This window comes from Sapajus apella, unplaced genomic scaffold (genome assembly GCF_009761245.1).
Source record: "Sapajus apella isolate SASKATOON/1434 unplaced genomic scaffold, GSC_monkey_1.0 scaffold2, whole genome shotgun sequence".
NCBI classification, from domain to species: domain Eukaryota; kingdom Metazoa; phylum Chordata; class Mammalia; order Primates; family Cebidae; genus Sapajus; species Sapajus apella.
In genome coordinates this window covers 22,407,259-22,411,733 of record NW_022436942.1, presented here as the reverse complement: position 1 = coordinate 22,411,733, position 4,475 = coordinate 22,407,259, and the positions used below count along the sequence as shown (strand labels likewise).

The 4,475-nt window shown below is 50.5% G+C and overlaps 1 long non-coding RNA gene across 1 annotated transcript; it reads right to left on the bottom strand.

The window, feature by feature from the left end:
- Positions 1-397: 397 nt before the first annotated feature.
- Positions 398-4,125, bottom strand: LOC116560544. Its single transcript, XR_004273014.1, has 2 exons — positions 2,631-4,125; positions 398-1,882 (listed from the first exon to the last, which is right to left on the bottom strand). It is a non-coding gene; the product is annotated as an uncharacterized LOC116560544 (long non-coding RNA).
- Positions 4,126-4,475: the final 350 nt, after the last annotated feature.

The window sequence follows — 4,475 nt, the reverse complement described above, 5'->3', positions numbered from 1 at the left end:
TGGCGGTGGTGGGAGGTATTTCCCCCCTGGGTTGGTTGGTAGTGGGGGTGAGAATTGGGGAGTCTTGGCCCAGTGGGGTCTAGAAGGGGACTGGTGCAAGAGTGGTTGGTGTAGCTGTGAGTGGAGAAGTAAGATCTAGTGGGGTAAGCCCATGTGCCCTGTTTCTCAAGTCAAATTCTCCCCGAAAAGGTTCAGGGCAGCACGGTTAGAGAGCTGGAGGAGTCCCTCTGTACCCAGAGGGAATTAGGCCACTCAGGCCTCAGAGAAGGAGGGCAGGTGGTGAGGACAAGCTCCCCAATCCCCCATCAGAGCAGGCCCAGCTCTTGCAAATTCACTCCTCAGTCCACAAGGTCTCCGGTCCCATCCTGCATCCCTGCCAGGGCACAGGAGGCCCAGATAAAAACAGGCTTTATTTGGCCAAATGAACTCACTCTCCTGGATTACCTCACTTATCAGAAAGTGAAAGTGTACCCCATGCTCCCCGCCCTGTCCCTGCCTAAACCTGTTTATCTCCGAAGCCCACTCTTTGAGACCTAAAAATTAGGGTTTAAGAGAAACGAGCTAGGACTGCAGGAGGGGCATGGCAGTCCCTATCCTTCAGTGCACTAAGAGCCCAACTGAAGGCTGCCTCCTCGGTGGACCTAGTCTCGGGGTGGGGAGGCTGGAGTTTTTGCAGCTTCCCCTTTCCCAAGCTCCTCAACCACAGCCGCCTGCGCCAGCCCCTCACAAAACCGGTTCTCACCTTTTGGTGGGTGCTAGTGTTTACCCCTTTCCTCCTGCGATCAGCTGATCCGAGCCCACCCACCCTCCATTTACCTCCCTTCCTGGAGGCTCCCTGAGCTCTATTTACCGTTTTGCAACTCCATCCCTCCATAAGTACAGAACTCTGCTAGCTGCTTTCCTAGAGGGCAGATACAGCGTTTCCAGCCGGCCCCCGGCAGATATCTGTGAACAAGTCTCTCCCAGCCCCTACAGATAAATACGCCTGTTCTGAGATAGACTGGCCTAAGTCCCAACGTGCACACATCACAAGATAATTATACATAATATACATACAAATCTCACTATAGAGTTATATTTGAAAGTGTCTGTAACTCTAGAGAGAGATTGCAGCATGTACATATAGGACTATAATGACTTATGTCTATTTTTATAACTATGTAGTTATAAATAGATATGCCTATATATAGAGATAATAATATAGAAATATCTCCATCGCCATATATGGCTCTAAGTGAATGCTCTAACTACTCTATATCACAATCAATAAGTATATATCTCCTGATACATAATTCTAACAATATACATTTTTATCTATATAGCTGTTCAGAGATATAAATCTGTCAGGAGATCAAGCGTACATAAAGCAGGATGGCTGTAAGACAGTCGTATATTTTCCCATATATAAATCTGCTCCTATAACTCCTGTATATGCACAAATACAATGGAAATAATTATATTTTCCTCAAACATAAATCTGTAAATACAACCACAGCACATTTAGGTATGGTTAGAGATACAGCAATATTTTCTAGACATCAGTCTGTCAGCAGAGCCACTAGTGCCTCCAAACAGAGAGTTATAGAGGGAGTTATAAATAAACTCTCCAGATGTGAACGGATCAGTAGAACTAGATGTAAACACGACTCCAAGCCGTTCTTTCTTCTTCTTCTTTGTAAGATATTCCTGAAGCACGCCCAGTCATCTAACAGGGTGCAGGGGTATCTGGGTGCTGGTATTTTCCCTCCAAGGAGGGTCGGAGGTCGCCGGACTTTGGGAAACCGAGCAGGAGTGGGTGGGGGACAGTGCCCGCTCCCAACGCAGCTCAGAAGCCCCTTCCGTCAGTCTCCTGGTGGCTGAGAGCTCCGGCCAGCGGAGAGGCCTAAGGGAGAAAAATGAAAAAGCATAGTCTGGCTTGAGTCGTTCGGCACTTCTCCGGCCCAAAACCCTCTCACCAGGGAAGCCCCGATCAGGCGTCGGAGCGGAGAGAGCCCGCGAGGCTCGGAGGCTGGGGGCCCGGGGCTGCAGGCCGGGCTGCGGAGGCCGAGCGGAGTCGCCAGCCGGTATCTGACCGCCCCGCGCCCCATCGCCCCGGGCCGCTGCTCGTCGGCGGCCTGGAACACAAAACCTGGGCCCTCGCCCCGCGCTCTGCGCTCAGCTCGTCCACTGGTCTTATTTTACTGCTGTTTTGTCCCATTAGGTATCGCAGCGTCCTTAACCCGGTGTTCTCAAATGTGAGGACACCCAGAGCTTTCTCGAAGGAGTGTGTGTGCTGGCTTTAAATAAGTGACTCGGTGGATAGTGTATTTCTCTTTTCAGACCAAATGGGTCACCGGCTTCTGAAAAAGAATCCAAACCTCTGAAAGGGTTTCTGACAAATCTTTTAAAAGTTCTCACGCTCATTTGTTACGATGATTTTCTTTTCTTGTCTTTTTAAAAAAAGTTGGCTAATTTGTGTTTCTATATTCCTCTTTGATTTTATTTTTCTTGGTACAATTGTTTTTAAAGGAGGGATTTCGTTAGACCCGAAACTGTGGGGCGGCTTCCTCTCCAGCAAACTTAGTATCTCTACGCCTCTGACTCCCGTCTCCCCGAATAAACAAACTCATTAAATGACCAGAAAACTGTACCTGGAGAGAAAGAGGTGGATGTTGCAGGATCCGGGACCGTGGTCTTTGCTTCCTTCATGAAAAATCGGCTAGGTTCCAAGCTCGCGAAGGAAAATTCAAGGCGCCTTAACTCCTCCTTTTAAATTTTTTAATAAAGACCCTAGAAAGGGAACTTGCCCTGGGCCTGCTGGAGCCCCAGTCTGGCTCTCCACACTCCCCGGCGGCCATAAATGTTTTTCTGCTTCCGTCCGGGCCCTGGGGGCTCGTCCTCCCGGGCATTTCTGCGCTCTTGCCGGATCAAGTCTGTGGTCATCGCCTCATTCATCTCTGCCCCTTGGCCTGACCCTGCACATTTGGCCTCCTCCTTAAAATACGGGCTCCCAGAGAGTCCCAAAAACCATTAACCACCCCCATATGTGGGATCCCTTCCCTGATCACACAAAGAAAAAGGCCCAGAAAAAAAAGCAATAAAGAGTGGACTCCTGGCTCTCCTCCTCTTTTGTCCCTTGTCCGGGAAAGGGGTTCCCAACCGCAGCTCCCCAAGAGCATATTAAGAAGCTTACTTCCTCCCGTCCTTTCCTATCGCCCCCTCAGATGTTGTGATCCTGACTTCTTCCTCTGTCCCCTCCTCAAAATATTTCCTCTTGCATTTTTTTGTTATCCTGTTATGCAGGGACTGTTAACTACTGTTTTATTATTATTATTCGTTATTTATTGTTATTACGATTGTTGTTAGAGATTTGTTCACCAAGTTCAGGGGACAGCAGCCTGGCCCAGAGGGAAGCCTGCCTGTCTCTCTCTCTCTCTCTCTCTCACACACACACACACACACACACACACACACACACCCTAACACCGTGCACGCACTCACGCATATATGCTCACAAATGCCTGCTATGTTCAGGCCCCTGCACAGCAATCCAAAGAGGCAGGCATCCTACCCTAGCACGCAAAGAACACACTGCCCACGCACGCCAGCATTCAGGCAGAACACCACCCCCAGACCGACGCCAAAACCCACACGCACCGAGCTTGCAAGGAAAGGAAAATACGTAAAGAATCCCTTCTCTCCCACAACCTGGAGGGGCGAGTTAGGCCTCTGTCTCTTCCCCCCAGTCTCTTTCGCTTTCTCTTTTTTTTTTTTCCCTCCTTGTTTACAGCTTCAGAGAGCTCAAGGCCCATAAATCTTGAGGGGCCTACAGAGCGCAGAGCACATTTGTATGCATCGTTAGGACTCGCTAATACCTAAGCCCATTAAGGAGCGTGTATGCGCGTGGTTTCCGGTGTGTATTAACTTATAGTTAAATTCTGGAGGAAAGGGCATTGTGAATTAACATATACCAAATCCATCACGGGCTTTTGTCACATCAGATCAGTCAGTCATGGATTTTGGGGGAGCAACTTGCCTGGGTTGGGGTGTACCCACCCTCCAAACTTTGCGGAGCAGGCCCGGGGTCTGGGGAAACACGAAGACATTCCTATTCAGCCCCAGTCATTCGGATCCCCCAGGCCAAGCGGCTGCACACCTGCGGGATGGCGGAGGGACTGCAGACCCGGGTCCGGGAAGCCAGCGCCGGCGGAGGGAGGCGGGCGAGGGAGGCCCCTCCTGCGTCCTGCTGGGGTTGAGCTGGGGCGGCTGGGCCGGTGGCTGCTGGGTCGCCTGGTTTCCGCTTTCCGAAAGAAATGAGAGGAGAGGCAAGTGGAGTCGCTGAACTTTAATTAAATCGTAGAGAAGACAGTGGGGGGAGGAAAAAAAAAAAAAAAAACGATCGGAGAAGGAGGAGGAGGGGGCCGAGAGGCCGAGGAAAGGAAGTCCCGGCTCGGGGGAACTTGGAGATCGCTCCAAAGAGCTGAAAGCTGGACTTC